The 20,728-nt window shown below is 38.5% G+C and overlaps 26 non-coding genes across 26 annotated transcripts; all 26 read left to right on the top strand.

Annotated features, from left to right (window-relative positions):
- The first annotated feature begins 252 nt into the window (after positions 1 to 252).
- On the top strand, positions 253 to 325 carry Trnaa-agc (transfer RNA alanine (anticodon AGC)). Its single transcript has one exon. It is a non-coding gene; the product is annotated as a tRNA-Ala (tRNA).
- Positions 326 to 1,224: 899 nt separating this feature from the next.
- On the top strand, positions 1,225 to 1,297 carry Trnaa-agc (transfer RNA alanine (anticodon AGC)). The gene has a single exon. It is a non-coding gene; the product is annotated as a tRNA-Ala (tRNA).
- An 891-nt stretch (positions 1,298 to 2,188) lies between these two features.
- Positions 2,189 to 2,261, top strand: Trnaa-agc (transfer RNA alanine (anticodon AGC)). Its single transcript has one exon. It is a non-coding gene; the product is annotated as a tRNA-Ala (tRNA).
- An 891-nt stretch (positions 2,262 to 3,152) lies between these two features.
- On the top strand, positions 3,153 to 3,225 carry Trnaa-ugc (transfer RNA alanine (anticodon UGC)). Its single transcript has one exon. It is a non-coding gene; the product is annotated as a tRNA-Ala (tRNA).
- Positions 3,226 to 3,725: 500 nt separating this feature from the next.
- On the top strand, positions 3,726 to 3,798 carry Trnaa-agc (transfer RNA alanine (anticodon AGC)). The gene has a single exon. It is a non-coding gene; the product is annotated as a tRNA-Ala (tRNA).
- Positions 3,799 to 4,688: 890 nt separating this feature from the next.
- Positions 4,689 to 4,761, top strand: Trnaa-agc (transfer RNA alanine (anticodon AGC)). The gene has a single exon. It is a non-coding gene; the product is annotated as a tRNA-Ala (tRNA).
- A 318-nt stretch (positions 4,762 to 5,079) lies between these two features.
- Trnaa-ugc (transfer RNA alanine (anticodon UGC)) lies at positions 5,080 to 5,152 on the top strand. Its single transcript has one exon. It is a non-coding gene; the product is annotated as a tRNA-Ala (tRNA).
- A 501-nt stretch (positions 5,153 to 5,653) lies between these two features.
- On the top strand, positions 5,654 to 5,726 carry Trnaa-agc (transfer RNA alanine (anticodon AGC)). The gene has a single exon. It is a non-coding gene; the product is annotated as a tRNA-Ala (tRNA).
- Positions 5,727 to 7,015: 1,289 nt separating this feature from the next.
- On the top strand, positions 7,016 to 7,088 carry Trnaa-agc (transfer RNA alanine (anticodon AGC)). Its single transcript has one exon. It is a non-coding gene; the product is annotated as a tRNA-Ala (tRNA).
- Positions 7,089 to 7,406: 318 nt separating this feature from the next.
- Trnaa-ugc (transfer RNA alanine (anticodon UGC)) lies at positions 7,407 to 7,479 on the top strand. Its single transcript has one exon. It is a non-coding gene; the product is annotated as a tRNA-Ala (tRNA).
- Positions 7,480 to 7,986: 507 nt separating this feature from the next.
- On the top strand, positions 7,987 to 8,059 carry Trnaa-agc (transfer RNA alanine (anticodon AGC)). Its single transcript has one exon. It is a non-coding gene; the product is annotated as a tRNA-Ala (tRNA).
- A 1,289-nt stretch (positions 8,060 to 9,348) lies between these two features.
- Positions 9,349 to 9,421, top strand: Trnaa-agc (transfer RNA alanine (anticodon AGC)). The gene has a single exon. It is a non-coding gene; the product is annotated as a tRNA-Ala (tRNA).
- Positions 9,422 to 10,710: 1,289 nt separating this feature from the next.
- Positions 10,711 to 10,783, top strand: Trnaa-agc (transfer RNA alanine (anticodon AGC)). Its single transcript has one exon. It is a non-coding gene; the product is annotated as a tRNA-Ala (tRNA).
- Positions 10,784 to 11,492: 709 nt separating this feature from the next.
- Positions 11,493 to 11,565, top strand: Trnaa-ugc (transfer RNA alanine (anticodon UGC)). The gene has a single exon. It is a non-coding gene; the product is annotated as a tRNA-Ala (tRNA).
- A 1,483-nt stretch (positions 11,566 to 13,048) lies between these two features.
- Trnaa-agc (transfer RNA alanine (anticodon AGC)) lies at positions 13,049 to 13,121 on the top strand. The gene has a single exon. It is a non-coding gene; the product is annotated as a tRNA-Ala (tRNA).
- Positions 13,122 to 13,440: 319 nt separating this feature from the next.
- On the top strand, positions 13,441 to 13,513 carry Trnaa-ugc (transfer RNA alanine (anticodon UGC)). The gene has a single exon. It is a non-coding gene; the product is annotated as a tRNA-Ala (tRNA).
- Positions 13,514 to 14,412: 899 nt separating this feature from the next.
- Positions 14,413 to 14,485, top strand: Trnaa-ugc (transfer RNA alanine (anticodon UGC)). The gene has a single exon. It is a non-coding gene; the product is annotated as a tRNA-Ala (tRNA).
- An 899-nt stretch (positions 14,486 to 15,384) lies between these two features.
- On the top strand, positions 15,385 to 15,457 carry Trnaa-ugc (transfer RNA alanine (anticodon UGC)). The gene has a single exon. It is a non-coding gene; the product is annotated as a tRNA-Ala (tRNA).
- Positions 15,458 to 15,965: 508 nt separating this feature from the next.
- Trnaa-agc (transfer RNA alanine (anticodon AGC)) lies at positions 15,966 to 16,038 on the top strand. The gene has a single exon. It is a non-coding gene; the product is annotated as a tRNA-Ala (tRNA).
- Positions 16,039 to 16,357: 319 nt separating this feature from the next.
- Trnaa-ugc (transfer RNA alanine (anticodon UGC)) lies at positions 16,358 to 16,430 on the top strand. Its single transcript has one exon. It is a non-coding gene; the product is annotated as a tRNA-Ala (tRNA).
- Positions 16,431 to 16,938: 508 nt separating this feature from the next.
- Positions 16,939 to 17,011, top strand: Trnaa-agc (transfer RNA alanine (anticodon AGC)). Its single transcript has one exon. It is a non-coding gene; the product is annotated as a tRNA-Ala (tRNA).
- A 320-nt stretch (positions 17,012 to 17,331) lies between these two features.
- On the top strand, positions 17,332 to 17,404 carry Trnaa-ugc (transfer RNA alanine (anticodon UGC)). Its single transcript has one exon. It is a non-coding gene; the product is annotated as a tRNA-Ala (tRNA).
- Positions 17,405 to 18,302: 898 nt separating this feature from the next.
- Positions 18,303 to 18,375, top strand: Trnaa-ugc (transfer RNA alanine (anticodon UGC)). Its single transcript has one exon. It is a non-coding gene; the product is annotated as a tRNA-Ala (tRNA).
- Positions 18,376 to 19,274: 899 nt separating this feature from the next.
- On the top strand, positions 19,275 to 19,347 carry Trnaa-ugc (transfer RNA alanine (anticodon UGC)). Its single transcript has one exon. It is a non-coding gene; the product is annotated as a tRNA-Ala (tRNA).
- Positions 19,348 to 19,855: 508 nt separating this feature from the next.
- Positions 19,856 to 19,928, top strand: Trnaa-agc (transfer RNA alanine (anticodon AGC)). The gene has a single exon. It is a non-coding gene; the product is annotated as a tRNA-Ala (tRNA).
- Positions 19,929 to 20,247: 319 nt separating this feature from the next.
- Positions 20,248 to 20,320, top strand: Trnaa-ugc (transfer RNA alanine (anticodon UGC)). Its single transcript has one exon. It is a non-coding gene; the product is annotated as a tRNA-Ala (tRNA).
- The last annotated feature ends 408 nt before the right edge of the window (positions 20,321 to 20,728 follow it).

Below are 20,728 nucleotides of genomic sequence, written 5' to 3'. Positions count from 1 at the left end.
CTATTAAGCGTGACATTGAAACATGTTTACAAATGACAGATCTTTTGTACAAGAATGTATGTTGTAATTGTTTATTCGCTTCCTTGACCATCTAAGCATGCTACTTGTATGAAAACTTTTTTCATCAATAACCACTGAATCAACAGAAGTTGGAGGAAAAAGTTAAATAGGTATGTATGCTCTAAGGAATAGGCTTCGTGTAACCAGCTAGATGTTGCATAGTCGTTTATGAAGCTTGCTTGAGTGCACATCGGGGCTGTAGCTCAAGTGGTAGAGCGCTCGCTTAGCATGTGAGAGGTACGGGGATCGATACCCCGCTGCTCCAGTGATACTACTTTTTTTAATATAATAGGTTTTATCCACTTTGTGTGTATACCTTTTGAGTGCAAATCATGTTTTCCTACCGGATATAGATGATTTTAGTTAATGTGTTTTAAGCAACTTCAAGTACCATCTACTGGTGGCAGTATGCTACTTATTTTGAAACATCTCGACCCCAATACTTACAAAGACGAAATAGGCACTGAAATTAAAACTAAATCCGTTTTTCCTTCGAAAGATTAATCTGTTCTCACGTGTTGGCCAAGTCAAACGCTGGAGGGTCTGGACAACATTGAATACATTTTCGCCATGATAGACAACAAGGGTTGTAGCTCAAGTGGTAGAGCGCTCGCTTTGCATGTGAGAGGTACGGGGATCGATACCCCGCAGCTCCATTTTGGCTCTCTTTTTACCCGCAGCCTTTTTTATAAAAATATATTAGTTACTGATATTTAAAAGCAAGCTGCTCGTAGCTTAATTGTGATCACTACATACGGCTCTTGGCAGTTTTTACAAGTCTTTTGATTTCATGAATACTGTTTTGTTTTAAAATAAGCATATTTTAAAGAGACAGTAGATATTTTTTTTTTAAATAACACAAGCGGCCAAGCAACTTTTCACTATATTGTATACCGTACGTGGTGTTCGCTTTTAAGCGTGACATTGAAACATGTTTACAAATGACAGTACTTTTGTACAAGAATGTATGTTGTAATTGTTTATTCGCTTCCTTGACCATCGAAGCATGCTACTTGTATGAAAACTGTTTTCATCAATAACGACTGGAATCAACAGAGGTTGGAGGAAAAAGTTAAATAGGTATGTATGCTCTAATGAATAGGCTTCGTGTAACCAGCTAGATGCTGCATAGTCGTTTATGTACGCTTGCTTGAGGTGCACATCGGGGCTGTAGCTCAAGTGGTAGAGCGCTCGCTTAGCATGTGAGAGGTACGGGGATCGATACCCCGCTGCTCCAGTGATACTACTTTTTTTAATAGAATAGGCTTTATCCACTTTGTGTGTATGCCTTTTGAGTGCAAATCATGTTTTCCTACCGGATATAGATGATTTTAGTTAATGTGTTTTAAGCAACTTCAAGTACCATCTACTGGTGGCAGTATGCTACTTATTTTGAAACATCTCGACCCCAATACTTACAAAGACGAAATAGGCACTGAAATTAAAACGAAATCCGTTTTTCCTTCGAAAGATTAATCTGTTCTCACGTGTTGGCCAAGTCAAACGCTGGAGGGTCTGGACAACATTGAATACATTTTCGCCATGATAGACAACAGGGGTTGTAGCTCAAGTGGTAGAGCGCTCGCTTTGCATGTGAGAGGTACGGGGATCGATACCCCGCTGCTCCATTTTGTCTCTCTTTTTACCCGCAGCCTTTTTTATAAACATATATTAGTTACTGATATTTAAAAGCAAGCTGCTCATAGCTTAATTGTGATCACTACATACGGCTCTTGGCAGTTTTTACAAGTCTTTTGATTTCATGAATACTGTTTTGTTTTAAAATAAGCATATTTTAAAGAGACAGTAGATATATTTTTTTAAATAACACAAGGGGCCAAGCAACTTCTCACTATATTGTATACCGTACGTGGTGTTCGCTTTTAAGCGTGACATTGAAACATGTTTACAAATGACAGTACTTTTGTACAAGAATGTATGTTGTAATTGTTTATTCGCTTCCTTGACCATCGAAGCATGCTACTTGTATGAAAACTGTTTTCATCAATAACGACTGAAATCAACAGAGATTGGAGGAAAAAGTTAAATAGGTATGTATGCTCTAATGAATAGGCTTCGTGTAACCAGCTAGATAGTCGTTTATGTACGCTTGCTTGAGGTGCACATCGGGGCTGTAGCTCAAGTGGTAGAGCGCTCGCTTAGCATGTGAGAGGTACGGGGATCGATACCCCGCTGCTCCAGTGATACTACTTTTTTTAATATAATAGTTTTTATCCACTTTGTGTGTATGCCTTTTGAGTGCAAATCATGTTTTCCTACCGGATATAGATGATTTTAGTTAATGTGTTTTAAGCAACTTCAAGTACCATCTACTGGTGGCAGTATGCTACTTATTTTGAAACATCTCGACCCCAATACTTACAAAGACGAAATAGGCACTGAAATTAAAACAAAATCCGTTTTTCCTTCGAAAGATTAATCTGTTCTCACGTGTTGGCCAAGTCAAACGCTGGAGGGTCTGGACAACATTGAATACATTTTCGCCATGATAGACAACAGGGGTTGTAGCTCAAGTGGTAGAGCGCTCGCTTTGCATGTGAGAGGTACGGGGATCGATACCCCGCTGCTCCATTTTGGCTCTCTTTTTACCCGCAGCCTTTTTTATAAAAATATATTAGTTACTGATATTTAAAAGCAAGCTGCTCATAGCTTAATTGTGATCACTACATACGGCTCTTGGCAGTTTTTACAAGTCTTTTGATTTCATGAATACTGTTTTGTTTTAAAATAAGCATATTTTAAAGAGACAGTAGATATATTTTTTTAAATAACACAAGGGGCCAAGCAACTTCTCACTATATTGTATACCGTACGTGGTGTTCGCTTTTAAGCGTGACATTGAAACATGTTTACAAATGACAGTACTTTTGTACAAGAATGTATGTTGTAATTGTTTATTCGCTTCCTTGACCATCGAAGCATGCTACTTGTATGAAAACTGTTTTCATCAATAACGACTGGAATCAACAGAGATTGGAGGAAAAAGTTAAATAGGTATGTATGCTCTAATGAATAGGCTTCGTGTAACCAGCTAGATAGTCGTTTATGTACGCTTGCTTGAGGTGCACATCGGGGCTGTAGCTCAAGTGGTAGAGCGCTCGCTTTGCATGTGAGAGGTACGGGGATCGATACCCCGCTGCTCCATTTTGGCTCTCTTTTTACCCGCAGCCTTTTTTATAAAAATATATTAGTTACTGATATTTAAAAGCAAGCTGCTCATAGCTTAATTGTGATCACTACATACGGCTCTTGGCAGTTTTTACAAGTCTTTTGATTTCATGAATACTGTTTTGTTTTAAAATAAGCATATTTTAAAGAGACAGTAGATATATTTTTTTAAATAACACAAGGGGCCAAGCAACTTCTCACTATATTGTATACCGTACGTGGTGTTCGCTTTTAAGCGTGACATTGAAACATGTTTACAAATGACAGTACTTTTGTACAAGAATGTATGTTGTAATTGTTTATTCGCTTCCTTGACCATCGAAGCATGCTACTTGTATGAAAACTGTTTTCATCAATAACGACTGGAATCAACAGAGATTGGAGGAAAAAGTTAAATAGGTATGTATGCTCTAATGAATAGGCTTCGTGTAACCAGCTAGATAGTCGTTTATGTACGCTTGCTTGAGGTGCACATCGGGGCTGTAGCTCAAGTGGTAGAGCGCTCGCTTAGCATGTGAGAGGTACGGGGATCGATACCCCGCTGCTCCAGTGATACTACTTTTTTTAATATAATAGGTTTTATCCACTTTGTGTGTATGCCTTTTGAGTGCAAATCATGTTTTCCTACCGGATATAGATGATTTTAGTTAATGTGTTTTAAGCAACTTCAAGTACCATCTACTGGTGGCAGTATGCTACTTATTTTGAAACATCTCGACCCCAATACTTACAAAGACGAAATAGGCACTGAAATTAAAACAAAATCCGTTTTTCCTTCGAAAGATTAATCTGTTCTCACGTGTTGGCCAAGTCAAACGCTGGAGGGTCTGGACAACATTGAATACATTTTCGCCATGATAGACAACAGGGGTTGTAGCTCAAGTGGTAGAGCGCTCGCTTTGCATGTGAGAGGTACGGGGATCGATACCCCGCTGCTCCATTTTGGCTCTCTTTTTACCCGCAGCCTTTTTTATAAAAATATATTAGTTACTGATATTTAAAAGCAAGCTGCTCATAGCTTAATTGTGATCACTACATACGGCTCTTGGCAGTTTTTACAAGTCTTTTGATTTCATGAATACTGTTTTGTTTTAAAATAAGCATATTTTAAAGAGACAGTAGATATTTTTTTTTAAATAACACAAGGGGCCAAGCAACTTCTCACTATATTGTATACCGTACGTGGTGTTCGCTTTTAAGCGTGACATTGAAACATGTTTACAAATGACAGATCTTTTGTACAAGAATGTATGTTGTAATTGTTTATTCGCTTCCTTGACCATCTAAGCATGCTACTTGTATGAAAACTTTTTTCATCAATAACCACTGAATCAACAGAAGTTGGAGGAAAAAGTTAAATAGGTTTGTATGCTCTAAGGAATAGGCTTCGTGTAACCAGCTAGATAGTCGTTTATGTACGCTTGCTTGAGGTGCACATCGGGGCTGTAGCTCAAGTGGTAGAGCGCTCGCTTAGCATGTGAGAGGTACGGGGATCGATACCCCGCTGCTCCAGTGATACTACTTTTTTTAATATAATAGGTTTTATCCACTTTGTGTGTATACCTTTTGAGTGCAAATCATGTTTTCCTACCGGATATAGATGATTTTAGTTAATGTGTTTTAAGCAACTTCAAGTACCATCTACTGGTGGCAGTATGCTACTTATTTTGAAACATCTCGACCCCAATACTTACAAAGACGAAATAGGCACTGAAATTTAAACGAAATCCGTTTTTCCTTCGAAAGATTAATCTGTTCTCACGTGTTGGCCAAGTCAAACGCTGGAGGGTCTGGACAACATTGAATACATTTTCGCCATGATAAACAACAGGGGTTGTAGCTCAAGTGGTAGAGCGCTCGCTTTGCATGTGAGAGGTACGGGGATCGATACCCCGCAGCTCCATTTTGGCTCTCTTTTTACCCGCAGCCTTTTTTATAAAAATATATTAGTTACTGATATTTAAAAGCAAGCTGCTCATAGCTTAATTGTGATCACTACATACGGCTCTTGGCAGTTTTTACAAGTCTTTTGATTTCATGAATACTGTTTTGTTTTAAAATAAGCATATTTTAAAGAGACAGTAGATATTTTTTTTTTAAATAACACAAGCGGCCAAGCAACTTCTCACTATATTGTATACCATACGTGGTGTTCGCTTTTAAGCATGACATTGAAACATGTTTACAAATGACAGATCTTTTGTACAAGAATGTATGTTGTAATTGTTTATTCGCTTCCTTGACCATCGAAGCATGCTACTTGTATAAAAACTGTTTTCATCAATAACGACTGGAATCAACAGAGGTTGGAGGAAAAAGTTAAATAGGTATGTATGCTCTAATGAATAGGCTTCGTGTAACCAGCTAGATAGTCGTTTATGTACGCTTGCTTGATGTGCACATCGGGGCTGTAGCTCAAGTGGTAGAGCGCTCGCTTAGCATGTGAGAGGTACGGGGATCGATACCCCGCTGCTCCAGTGATACTACTTTTTTTAATATAATAGGTTTTATCCACTTTGTGTGTATGCCTTTTGAGTGCAAATCATGTTTTCCTACCGGATATAGATGATTTTAGTTAATGTGTTTTAAGCAACTTCAAGTACCATCTACTGGTGGCAGTATGCTACTTATTTTGAAACATCTCGACCCCAATACTTACAAAGACGAAATAGGCACTGAAATTAAAACAAAATCCGTTTTTCCTTCAAAAGATTAATCTGTTCTCACGTGTTGGCCAAGTCAAACGCTGGAGGGTCTGGACAACATTGAATACATTTTCGCCATGGTAGACAACAGGGGTTGTAGCTCAAGTGGTAGAGCGCTCGCTTTGCATGTGAGAGGTACGGGGATCGATACCCCGCTGCTCCAGTGATACTACTATTTTTAATATAATAGGTTTTATCCACTTTGTGTGTATGCCTTTTGAGTGCAAATCATGTTTTCCTACCGGATATAGATGATTTTAGTTAATGTGTTTTAAGCAACTTCAAGTACCATCTACTGGTGGCAGTATGCTACTTATTTTGAAACATCTCGACCCCAATACTTACAAAGACGAAATAGGCACTGAAATTAAAACAAAATCCGTTTTTCCTTCGAAAGATTAATCTGTTCTCACGTGTTGGCCAAGTCAAACGCTGGAGGGTCTGGACAACATTGAATACATTTTCGCCATGATAGACAACAGGGGTTGTAGCTCAAGTGGTAGAGCGCTCGCTTTGCATGTGAGAGGTATGGGGATCGATACCCCGCTGCTCCATTTTGGCTCTCTTTTTACCCGCAGCCTTTTTTATAAACATATATTAGTTACTGATATTTAAAAGCAAGCTGCTCATAGCTTAATTGTGATCACTACATACGGCTCTTGGCAGTTTTTACAAGTCTTTTGATTTCATGAATACTGTTTTGTTTTAAAATAAGCATATTTTAAAGAGACAGTAGATATTTTTTTTTAAATAACACAAGGGGCCAAGCAACTTCTCACTATATTGTATACCGTACGTGGTGTTCGCTTTTAAGCGTGACATTGAAACATGTTTACAAATGACAGTACTTTTGTACAAGAATGTATGTTGTAATTGTTTATTCGCTTCCTTGACCATCGAAGCATGCTACTTGTATGAAAACTGTTTTCATCAATAACGACTGGAATCAACAGAGGTTGGAGGAAAAAGTTAAATAGGTATGTATGCTCTAATGAATAGGCTTCGTGTAACCAGCTAGATGCTGCATAGTCGTTTATGTACGCTTGCTTGAAGTGCACATCGGGGCTGTAGCTCAAGTGGTAGAGCGCTCGCTTAGCATGTGAGAGGTACGGGGATCGATACCCCGCTGCTCCAGTGATACTACTTTTTTTAATATAATAGGTTTTATCCACTTTGTGTGTATGCCTTTTGAGTGCAAATCATGTTTTCCTACCGGATATAGATGATTTTAGTTAATGTGTTTTAAGCAACTTCAAGTACCATCTACTGGTGGCAGTATGCTACTTATTTTGAAACATCTCGACCCCAATACTTACAAAGACGAAATAGGCACTGAAATTTAAACGAAATCCGTTTTTCCTTCGAAAGATTAATCTGTTCTCACGTGTTGGCCAAGTCAAACGCTGGAGGGTCTGGACAACATTGAATACATTTTCGCCATGATAGACAACAGGGGTTGTAGCTCAAGTGGTAGAGCGCTCGCTTTGCATGTGAGAGGTACGGGGATCGATACCCCGCAGCTCCATTTTGGCTCTCTTTTTACCCGCAGCCTTTTTTATAAAAATATATTAGTTAGTGATATTTAAAAGCAAGCTGCTCATAGCTTAATTGTGATCACCACATACGGCTCTAGGCAGGTTTTACAAGTCTTTTGATTTCATGAATACTGTTTTGTTTTAAAATAAGCATATTTTAAAGAGACAGTAGATATTTTTTTTTAAATAACACAAGGGGCCAAGCAACTTCTCACTATATTGTATACCGTACGTGGTGTTCGCTTTTAAGCGTGACATTGAAACATGTTTACAAATGACAGTACTTTTGTACAAGAATGTATGTTGTAATTGTTTATTCGCTTCCTTGACCATCGAAGCATGCTACTTGTATGAAAACTGTTTTCATCAATAACGACTGGATTCAACAGAGATTGGAGGAAAAAGTTAAATAGGTATGTATGCTCTAATGAATAGGCTTCGTGTAACCAGCTAGATGCTGCATAGTCGTTTATGTACGCTTGCTTGAGGTGCACATCGGGGCTGTAGCTCAAGTGGTAGAGCGCTCGCTTAGCATGTGAGAGGTACGGGGATCGATACCCCGCTGCTCCAGTGATACTACTATTTTTTATATAATAGGTTTTATCCACTTTGTGTGTATGCCTTTTGAGTGCAAATCATGTTTTCCTACCGGATATAGATGATTTTAGTTAATGTGTTTTAAGCAACTTCAAGTACCATCTACTGGTGGCAGTATGCTACTTATTTTGAAACATCTCGACCCCAATACTTACAAAGACGAAATAGGCACTGAAATTAAAACTAAATCCGTTTTTCCTTCGAAAGATTAATCTGTTCTCACGTGTTGGCCAAGTCAAACGCTGGAGGGTCTGGACAACATTGAATACATTTTCGCCATGATAGACAACAGGGGTTGTAGCTCAAGTGGTAGAGCGCTCGCTTTGCATGTGAGAGGTACGGGGATCGATACCCCGCTGCTCCAGTGATACTACTATTTTTAATATAATAGGTTTTATCCACTTTGTGTGTATGCCTTTTGAGTGCAAATCATGTTTTCCTACCGGATATAGATGATTTTAGTTAATGTGTTTTAAGCAACTTCAAGTACCATCTACTGGTGGCAGTATGCTACTTATTTTGAAACATCTCGACCCCAATACTTACAAAGACGAAATAGGCACTGAAATTAAAACAAAATCCGTTTTTCCTTCGAAAGATTAATCTGTTCTCACGTGTTGGCCAAGTCAAACGCTGGAGGGTCTGGACAACATTGAATACATTTTCGCCATGATAGACAACAGGGGTTGTAGCTCAAGTGGTAGAGCGCTCGCTTTGCATGTGAGAGGTACGGGGATCGATACCCCGCTGCTCCATTTTGGCTCTCTTTTTACCCGCAGCCTTTTTTATAAACATATATTAGTTACTGATATTTAAAAGCAAGCTGCTCATAGCTTAATTGTGATCACTACATACGGCTCTTGGCAGTTTTTACAAGTCTTTTGATTTCATGAATACTGTTTTGTTTTAAAATAAGCATATTTTAAAGAGACAGTAGATATTTTTTTTTAAATAACACAAGGGGCCAAGCAACTTCTCACTATATTGTATACCGTACGTGGTGTTCGCTTTTAAGCGTGACATTGAAACATGTTTACAAATGACAGTACTTTTGTACAAGAATGTATGTTGTAATTGTTTATTCGCTTCCTTGACCATCGAAGCATGCTACTTGTATGAAAACTGTTTTCATCAATAACGACTGGAATCAACAGAGGTTGGAGGAAAAAGTTAAATAGGTATGTATGCTCTAATGAATAGGCTTCGTGTAACCAGCTAGATGCTGCATAGTCGTTTATGTACGCTTGCTTGAGGTGCACATCGGGGCTGTAGCTCAAGTGGTAGAGCGCTCGCTTAGCATGTGAGAGGTACGGGGATCGATACCCCGCTGCTCCAGTGATACTACTTTTTTTAATATAATAGTTTTTATCCACTTTGTGTGTATGCCTTTTGAGTGCAAATCATGTTTTCCTACCGGATATAGATGATTTTAGTTAATGTGTTTTAAGCAACTTCAAGTACCATCTACTGGTGGCAGTATGCTACTTATTTTGAAACATCTCGACCCCAATACTTACAAAGACGAAATAGGCACTGAAATTAAAACTAAATCCGTTTTTCCTTCGAAAGATTAATCTGTTCTCACGTGTTGGCCAAGTCAAACGCTGGAGGGTCTGGACAACATTGAATACATTTTCGCCATGATAGACAACAGGGGTTGTAGCTCAAGTGGTAGAGCGCTCGCTTTGCATGTGAGAGGTACGGGGATCGATACCCCGCTGCTCCAGTGATACTACTATTTTTAATATAATAGGTTTTATCCACTTTGTGTGTATGCCTTTTGAGTGCAAATCATGTTTTCCTACCGGATATAGATGATTTTAGTTAATGTGTTTTAAACAACTTCAAGTACCATCTACTGGTGGCAGTATGCTACTTATTTTGAAACATCTCGACCCCAATACTTACAAAGACGAAATAGGCACTGAAATTAAAACTAAATCCGTTTTTCCTTCGAAAGATTAATCTGTTCTCACGTGTTGGCCAAGTCAAACGCTGGAGGGTCTGGACAACATTGAATACATTTTCGCCATGATAGACAACAGGGGTTGTAGCTCAAGTGGTAGAGCGCTCGCTTTGCATGTGAGAGGTACGGGGATCGATACCCCGCTGCTCCATTTTGGCTCTCTTTTTACCCGCAGCCTTTTTTATAAACATATATTAGTTACTGATATTTAAAACCAAGCTGCTCATAGCTTAATTGTGATCACTACATACGGCTCTTGGCAGTTTTTACAAGTCTTTTGATTTCATGAATACTGTTTTGTTTTAAAATAAGCATATTTTAAAGAGACAGTAGATATTTTTTTTTAAATAACACAAGGGGCCAAGCAACTTCTCACTATATTGTATACCGTACGTGGTGTTCGCTTTTAAGCGTGACATTGAAACATGTTTACAAATGACAGTACTTTTGTACAAGAATGTATGTTGTAATTGTTTATTCGCTTCCTTGACCATCGAAGCATGCTACTTGTATGAAAACTGTTTTCATCAATAACGACTGGAATCAACAGAGGTTGGAGGAAAAAGTTAAATAGGTATGTATGCGCTAATGAATAGGCTTCGTGTAACCAGCTAGATGCTGCATAGTCGTTTATGTACGCTTGCTTGAGGTGCACATCGGGGCTGTAGCTCAAGTGGTAGAGCGCTCGCTTAGCATGTGAGAGGTACGGGGATCGATACCCCGCTGCTCCAGTGATACTACTTTTTTTAATATAATAGGTTTTATCCACTTTGTGTGTATGCCTTTTGAGTGCAAATCATGTTTTCCTACCGGATATAGATGATTTTAGTTAATGTGTTTTAAGCAACTTCAAGTACCATCTACTGGTGGCAGTATGCTACTTATTTTGAAACATCTCGACCCCAATACTTACAAAGACGAAATAGGCACTGAAATTAAAACTAAATCCGTTTTTCCTTCGAAAGATTAATCTGTTCTCACGTGTTGGCCAAGTCAAACGCTGGAGGGTCTGGACAACATTGAATACATTTTCGCCATGGTAGACAACAGGGGTTGTAGCTCAAGTGGTAGAGCGCTCGCTTTGCATGTGAGAGGTACGGGGATCGATACCCCGCTGCTCCAGTGATACTACTATTTTTAATATAATAGGTTTTATCCACTTTGTGTGTATGCCTTTTGAGTGCAAATCATGTTTTCCTACCGGATATAGATGATTTTAGTTAATGTGTTTTAAGCAACTTCAAGTACCATCTACTGGTGGCAGTATGCTACTTATTTTGAAACATCTCGACCCCAATACTTACAAAGACGAAATAGGCACTGAAATTAAAACAAAATCCGTTTTTCCTTCGAAAGATTAATCTGTTCTCACGTGTTGGCCAAGTCAAACGCTGGAGGGTCTGGACAACATTGAATACATTTTCGCCATGATAGACAACAGGGGTTGTAGCTCAAGTGGTAGAGCGCTCGCTTTGCATGTGAGAGGTACGGGGATCGATACCCCGCAGCTCCATTTTGGCTCTCTTTTTACCCGCAGCCTTTTTTATAAAAATATATTAGTTACTGATATTTAAAAGCAAGCTGCTCATAGCTTAATTGTGATCACTACATACGGCTCTTGGCAGTCTTTACAAGTCTTTTGATTTAATGAATACTGTTTTGTTTTAAAATAAGCATATTTTAAAGAGACAGTAGATATTTTTTTTTAAATAACACAAGCGGCCAAGCAACTTTTCACTATATTGTATACCGTACGTGGTGTTCGCTTTTAAGCGTGACATTGAAACATGTTTACAAATGACAGTACTTTTGTACAAGAATGTATGTTGTAATTGTTTATTCGCTTCCTTGACCATCGAAGCATGCTACTTGTATGAAAACTTGTTTCATCAATAACGACTGGAATCAACAGAGGTTGGAGGAAAAAGTTAAATAGGTATGTATGCTCTAATGAATAGGCTTCGTGTAACCAGCTAGATGCTGCATAGTCGTTTATGTACGCTTGCTTGAGGTGCACATCGGGGCTGTAGCTCAAGTGGTAGAGCGCTCGCTTAGCATGTGAGAGGTACGGGGATCGATAACCCGCTGCTCCAGTGATACTACTTTTTTTTTAATATAATAGGTTTTATCCACTTTGTGTGTATGCCTTTTGAGTGCAAATCATGTTTTCCTACCGGATATAGATGATTTTAGTTAGTGTGTTTTAAGCAACTTCAAGTACCATCTACTGGTGGCAGTATGCTACCTATTTTGAAACATCTCGACCCCAATACTTACAAAGACAAAATAGGCACTGAAATTAAAACAAAATCCGTTTTTCCTTCGAAAGATTAATCTGTTCTCACGTGTTGGCCAAGTCAAACGCTGGAGGGTCTGGACAACATTGAATACATTTTCGACATGATAGACAACAGGGGTTGTAGCTCAAGTGATAGAGCGCTCGCTTTGCATGTGAGAGGTACGGGTATCGATACCCCGCAGCTCCATTTTGGCTCTCTTTTTACCTACCGCAGCCTTTTTTATAAAAATATATTAGTTACTGATATTTAAAAGCAAGCTGCTCATAGCTTAATTGTGATCACTACATACGGCTCTTGGCAGTTTTTACAAGTCTTTTGATTTCATGAATACTGTTTTGTTTTAAAATAAGCATATTTTAAAGAGACAGTAGATATTTTTTTTTAAATAACACAAGCGGCCAAGCAACTTTTCACTATATTGTATACCGTACGTGGTGTTCGCTTTTAAGCGTGACATTGAAACATGTTTACAAATGACAGTACTTTTGTACAAGAATGTATGTTGTAATTGTTTATTCGCTTCCTTGACCATCGAAGCATGCTACTTGTATGAAAACTTGTTTCATCAATAACGACTGGAATCAACAGAGGTTGGAGGAAAAAGTTAAATAGGTATGTATGCTCTAATGAATAGGCTTCGTGTAACCAGCTAGATGCTGCATAGTCGTTTATGTACGCTTGCTTGAGGTGCACATCGGGGCTGTAGCTCAAGTGGTAGAGCGCTCGCTTAGCATGTGAGAGGTACGGGGATCGATACCCCGCTGCTCCAGTGATACTACTTTTTTTTAATATAATAGGTTTTATCCACTTTGTGTGTATGCCTTTTGAGTGCAAATCATGTTTTCCTACCGGATATAGATGATTTTAGTTAATGTGTTTTAAGCAACTTCAAGTACCATCTACTGGTGGCAGTATGCTACCTATTTTGAAACATCTCGACCCCAATACTTACAAAGACAAAATAGGCACTGAAATTAAAACAAAATCCGTTTTTCCTTCGAAAGATTAATCTGTTCTCACGTGTTGGCCAAGTCAAACGCTGGAGGGTCTGGACAACATTGAATACATTTTCGCCATGATAGACAACAGGGGTTGTAGCTCAAGTGGTAGAGCGCTCGCTTTGCATGTGAGAGGTACGGGGATCGATACCCCGCAGCTCCATTTTGGCTCTCTTTTTACCCGCAGCCTTTTTAATAAAAATATATTAGTTACTGATATTTAAAAGCAAGCTGCTCATAGCTTAATTGTGATCACTACATACGGCTCTGTGCAGTTTTTACAAGTCTTTTGATTTCATGAATACTGTTTTGTTTTAAAATAAGCATATTTTAAAGAGACAGTAGATATTTTTTTTTAAATAACACAAGCGGCCAAGCAACTTCTCACCATATTGTATACCGTACGTGGTGTTCGCTTTTAAGCGTGACATTGAAACATGTTTACAAATGACAGTACTTTTGTACAAGAATGTATGTTGTAATTGTTTATTCGCTTCCTTGACCATCGAAGCATGCTACTTGTATGAAAACTTTTTTCATCAATAACGACTGGAATCAACAGAGGTTGGAGGAAAAAGTTAAATAGGTATGTATGCTCTAATGAATAGGCTTCGTGTAACCAGCTAGATGCTGCATAGTCGTTTATGTACGCTTGCTTGAGGTGTACATCGGGGTTGTAGCTCAAGTGGTAGAGCACTCGCTTAGCATGTGAGAGGTACGGGAATCGATACCCCGCTGCTCCAGTGATACTACTTTTTTTTAATATAATAGGTTTTATCCACTTTGTGTGTATGCCTTTTGAGTGCAAATCATGTTTTCCTACCGGATATAGATGATTTTAGTTAATGTGTTTTAAGCAACTTCAAGTACCATCTACTGGTGGCAGTATGCTACCTATTTTGAAACATCTCGACCCCAATACTTACAAAGACAAAATAGGCACTGAAATTAAAACAAAATCTGTTTTTCCTTCGAAAGATTAATCTGTTCTCACGTGTTGGCCAAGTCAAACGCTGGAGGGTCTGGACAACATTGAATACATTTTCGCCGTGATAGACAACAGGGGTTGTAGCTCAAGTGGTAGAGCGCTCGCTTTGCATGTGAGAGGTACGGGGATCGATACCCCGCAGCTCCATTTTGGCTCTCTTTTTACCCGCAGCCTTTTTAATAAAAATATATTAGTTACTGATATTTAAAAGCAAGCTGCTCATAGCTTAATTGTGATCACTACATACGGCTCTGTGCAGTTTTTACAAGTCTTTTGATTTCATGAATACTGTTTTGTTTTAAAATAAGCATATTTTAAAGAGACAGTAGATATTTTTTTTTAAATAACACAAGCGGCCAAGCAACTTCTCACCATATTGTATACCGTACGTGGTGTTCGCTTTTAAGCGTGACATTGAAACATGTTTACAAATGACAGTACTTTTGTACAAGAATGTATGTTGTAATTGTTTATTCGCTTCCTTGACCATCGAAGCATGCTACTTGTATGAAAACTTTTTTCATCAATAACGACTGGAATCAACAGAGGTTGGAGGAAAAAGTTAAATAGGTATGTATGCTCTAATGAATAGGCTTCGTGTAACCAGCTAGATGCTGCATAGTCGTTTATGTACGCTTGCTTGAGGTGTACATCGGGGTTGTAGCTCAAGTGGTAGAGCACTCGCTTAGCATGTGAGAGGTACGGGAATCGATACCCCGCTGCTCCAGTGATACTACTTTTTTTTAATATAATAGGTTTTATCCACTTTGTGTGTATGCCTTTTAAGTGCAAATCATGTTTTCCTACCGGATATAGATGATTTTAGTTAATGTGTTTTAAGCAACTTCAAGTACCATCTACTGGTGGCAGTATGCTACCTATTTTGAAACATCTCGACCCCAATACTTACAAAGACAAAATAGGCACTGAAATTAAAACAAAATCTGTTTTTCCTTCGAAAGATTAATCTGTTCTCACGTGTTGGCCAAGTCAAACGCTGGAGGGTCTGGACAACATTGAATACATTTTCGCCATGATAGACAACAGGGGTTGTAGCTCAAGTGGTAGAGCGCTCGCTTTGCATGTGAGAGGTACGGGGATCGATACCCCGCAGCTCCATTTTGGCTCTCTTTTTACCCGCAGCCTTTTTAATAAAAATATATTAGTTACTGATATTTAAAAGCAAGCTGCTCATAGCTTAATTGTGATCACTACATACGGCTCTTGGCAGTTTTTACAAGTCTTTTGATTTCATGAATACTGTTTTGTTTTAAAATAAGCATATTTTAAAGAGACAGTAGATATTTTTTTTTTAAATAACACAAGCGGCCAAGCAACTTCTCACTATATTGTATACCGTACGTGGTGTTCGCTTTTAAGCGTGACATTGAAACATGTTTACAAATGACAGTACTTTTGTACAAGAATGTATGTTGTAATTGTTTATTCGCTTCCTTGACCATCGAAGCATGCTACTTGTATGAAAACTTTTTTCATCAATAACGACTGGAATCAACAGAGGTTGGAGGAAAAAGTTAAATAGGTATGTATGCTCTAATGAATAGGCTTCGTGTAACCAGCTAGATGCTGCATAGTCGTTTATGTACGCTTGCTTGAGGTGCACATCGGGGCTGTAGCTCAAGTGGTAGAGCGCTCGCTTAGCATGTGAGAGGTACGGGGATCGATACCCCGCTGCTCCAGTGATACTACTTTTTTTTAATATAATAGGTTTTATCCACTTTGTGTGTATGCCTTTTGAGTGCAAATCATGTTTTCCTACCGGATATAGATGATTTTAGTTAATGTGTTTCAAGCAACTTCAAGTACCATCTACTGGTGGCAGTATGCTACCTATTTTGAAACATCTCGACCCCAATACTTACAAAGACAAAATAGGCACTGAAATTAAAACAAAATCTGTTTTTCCTTCGAAAGATTAATCTGTTCTCACGTGTTGGCCAAGTCAAACGCTGGAGGGTCTGGACAACATTGAATACATTTTCGCCATGATAGACAACAGGGGTTGTAGCTCAAGTGGTAGAGCGCTCGCTTTGCATGTGAGAGGTACGGGGATCGATACCCCGCAGCTCCATTTTGGCTCTCTTTTTACCCGCAGCCTTTTTAATAAAAATATATTAGTTACTGATATTTAAAAGCAAGCTGCTCATAGCTTAATTGTGATCACTACATACGGCTCTTGGCAGTTTTTACAAGTCTTTTGATTTCATGAATACTGTTTTGTTTTAAAATAAGCATATTTTAAAGAGACAGTAGATATTTTTTTTTTAAATAACACAAGCGGCCAAGCAACTTCTCACTATATTGTATACCGTAGGTGGTGTTCGCTTTTAAGCGTGACATTGAAACATGTTTACAAATGACAGTACTTTTGTACAAGAATGTATGTTGTAATTGTTTATTCGCTTCCTTGACCATCGAAGCATGCTACTTGTATGAAAACTTTTTTCATCAATAACGACTGGAATCAACAGAGGTTGGAGGAAAAAGTTAAATAGGTATGTATGCTCTAATGAATAGGCTTCGTGTAACCAGCTAGATGCTGCATAGTCGTTTATGTACGCTTGCTTGAGGTGCACATCGGGGCTGTAGCTCAAGTGGTAGAGCGCTCGCTTAGCATGTGAGAGGTACGGGGATCGATACCCCGCTGCTCCAGTGATACTACTTTTTTTTTAATATAATAGGTTTTATCCACTTTGTGTGTATGCCTTTTGAGTGCAAATCATGTTTTCCTACCGGATATAGATGATTTTAGTTAATGTGTTTTAAGCAACTTCAAGTACCATCTACTGGTGGCAGTATGCTACCTATTTTGAAACATCTCGACCCCAATACTTACAAAGACAAAATAGGCACTGAAATTAAAACAAAATCCGTTTTTCCTTCGAAAGATTAATCTGTTCTCACGTGTTGGCCAAGTCAAACGCTGGAGGGTCTGGACAACATTGAATACATTTTCGCCATGATAGACAACAGGGGTTGTAGCTCAAGTGGTAGAGCGCTCGCTTTGCATGTGAGAGGTACGGGGATCGATACCCCGCAGCTCCATTTTGGCTCTCTTTTTACCCGCAGCCTTTTTAATAAAAATATATTAGTTACTGATATTTAAAAGCAAGCTGCTCATAGCTTAATTGTGATCACTACATACGGCTCTGTGCAGTTTTTACAAGTCTTTTGATTTCATGAATACTGTTTTGTTTTAAAATAAGCATATTTTAAAGAGACAGTAGATATTTTTTTTTAAATAACACAAGCGGCCAAGCAACTTCTCACCATATTGTATACCGTACGTGGTGTTCGCTTTTAAGCGTGACATTGAAACATGTTTACAAATGACAGTACTTTTGTACAAGAATGTATGTTGTAATTGTTTATTCGCTTCCTTGACCATCGAAGCATGCTACTTGTATGAAAACTTTTTTCATCAATAACGACTGGAATCAACAGAGGTTGGAGGAAAAAGTTAAATAGGTATGTATGCTCTAATGAATAGGCTTCGTGTAACCAGCTAGATGCTGCATAGTCGTTTATGTACGCTTGCTTGAGGTGTACATCGGGGTTGTAGCTCAAGTGGTAGAGCACTCGCTTAGCATGTGAGAGGTACGGGAATCGATACCCCGCTGCTCCAGTGATACTACTTTTTTTAATATAATAGGTTTTATCCACTTTGTGTGTATGCCTTTTGAGTGCAAATCATGTTTTCCTACCGGATATAGATGATTTTAGTTAATGTGTTTTAAGCAACTTCAAGTACCATCTACTGGTGGCAGTATGCTACCTATTTTGAAACATCTCGACCCCAATACTTACAAAGACAAAATAGGCACTGAAATTAAAACAAAATCCGTTTTTCCTTCGAAAGATTAATCTGTTCTCACGTGTTGGCCAAGTCAAACGCTGGAGGGTCTGGACAACATTGAATACATTTTCGCCATGATAGACAACAGGGGTTGTAGCTCAAGTGGTAGAGCGCTCGCTTTGCATGTGAGAGGTACGGGGATCGATACCCCGCAGCTCCATTTTGGCTCTCTTTTTACCCGCAGCCTTTTTAATAAAAATATATTAGTTACTGATATTTAAAAGCAAGCTGCTCATAGCTTAATTGTGATCACTACATACGGCTCTGTGCAGTTTTTACAAGTCTTTTGATTTCATGAATACTGTTTTGTTTTAAAATAAGCATATTTTAAAGAGACAGTAGATATTTTTTTTTAAATAACACAAGCGGCCAAGCAACTTCTCACCATATTGTATACCGTACGTGGTGTTCGCTTTTAAGCGTGACATTGAAACATGTTTACAAATGACAGTACTTTTGTACAAGAATGTATGTTGTAATTGTTTATTCGCTTCCTTGACCATCGAAGCATGCTACTTGTATGAAAACTTTTTTCATCAATAACGACTGGAATCAACAGAGGTTGGAGGAAAAAGTTAAATAGGTATGTATGCTCTAATGAATAGGCTTCGTGTAACCAGCTAGATGCTGCATAGTCGTTTATGTACGCTTGCTTGAGGTGTACATCGGGGTTGTAGCTCAAGTGGTAGAGCACTCGCTTAGCATGTGAGAGGTACGGGAATCGATACCCCGCTGCTCCAGTGATACTACTTTTTTTTAATATAATAGGTTTTATCCACTTTGTGTGTATGCCTTTTGAGTGCAAATCATGCTTTCCTACCGGATATAGATGATTTTAGTTAATGTGTTTTAAGCAACTTCAAGTACCATCTACTGGTGGCAGTATGCTACCTATTTTGAAACATCTCGACCCCAATACTTACAAAGACAAAATAGGCACTGAAATTAAAACAAAATCTGTTTTTCCTTCGAAAGATTAATCTGTTCTCACGTGTTGGCCAAGTCAAACGCTGGAGGGTCTGGACAACATTGAATACATTTTCGCCATGATAGACAACAGGGGTTGTAGCTCAAGTGGTAGAGCGCTCGCTTTGCATGTGAGAGGTACGGGGATCGATACCCCGCAGCTCCATTTTGGCTCTCTTTTTACCCGCAGCCTTTTTAATAAAAATATATTAGTTACTGATATTTAAAAGCAAGCTGCTCATAGCTTAATTGTGATCACTACATACGGCTCTTGGCAGTTTTTACAAGTCTTTTGATTTCATGAATACTGTTTTGTTTTAAAATAAGCATATTTTAAAGAGACAGTAGATATTTTTTTTTTAAATAACACAAGCGGCCAAGCAACTTCTCACTATATTGTATACCGTACGTGGTGTTCGCTTTTAAGCGTGACATTGAAACATGTTTACAAATGACAGTACTTTTGTACAAGAATGTATGTTGTAATTGTTTATTCGCTTCCTTGACCATCGAAGCATGCTACTTGTATGAAAACTTTTTTCATCAATAACGACTGGAATCAACAGAGGTTGGAGGAAAAAGTTAAATAGGTATGTATGCTCTAATGAATAGGCTTCGTGTAACCAGCTAGATGCTGCATAGTCGTTTATGTACGCTTGCTTGAGGTGCACATCGGGGCTGTAGCTCAAGTGGTAGAGCGCTCGCTTAGCATGTGAGAGGTACGGGGATCGATACCCCGCTGCTCCAGTGATACTACTTTTTTTTAATATAATAGGTTTTATCCACTTTGTGTGTATGCCTTTTGAGTGCAAATCATGTTTTCCTACCGGATATAGATGATTTTAGTTAATGTGTTTTAAGCAACTTCAAGTACCATCTACTGGTGGCAGTATGCTACCTATTTTGAAACATCTCGACCCCAATACTTACAAAGACAAAATAGGCACTGAAATTAAAACAAAATCTGTTTTTCCTTCGAAAGATTAATCTGTTCTCACGTGTTGGCCAAGTCAAACGCTGGAGGGTCTGGACAACATTGAATACATTTTCGCCATGATAGACAACAGGGGTTGTAGCTCAAGTGGTAGAGCGCTCGCTTTGCATGTGAGAGGTACGGGGATCGATACCCCGCAGCTCCATTTTGGCTCTCTTTTTACCCGCAGCCTTTTTAATAAAAATATATTAGTTACTGATATTTAAAAGCAAGCTGCTCATAGCTTAATTGTGATCACTACATACGGCTCTTGGCAGTTTTTACAAGTCTTTTGATTTCATGAATACTGTTTTGTTTTAAAATAAGCATATTTTAAAGAGACAGTAGATATTTTTTTTTTAAATAACACAAGCGGCCAAGCAACTTCTCACTATATTGTATACCGTAGGTGGTGTTCGCTTTTAAGCGTGACATTGAAACATGTTTACAAATGACAGTACTTTTGTACAAGAATGTATGTTGTAATTGTTTATTCGCTTCCTTGACCATCGAAGCATGCTACTTGTATGAAAACTTTTTTCATCAATAACGACTGGAATCAACAGAGGTTGGA

This window comes from Physella acuta, unplaced genomic scaffold, assembly GCF_028476545.2.
Source record: "Physella acuta isolate Inbredline_101_S28 unplaced genomic scaffold, ASM2847654v3 ptg000647l, whole genome shotgun sequence".
Taxonomy (NCBI): Eukaryota; Metazoa; Mollusca; class Gastropoda; family Physidae; genus Physella; species Physella acuta.
Note: the sequence above shows the minus strand (reverse complement) of the source record. Positions and strands in the feature narration are given on the sequence as shown.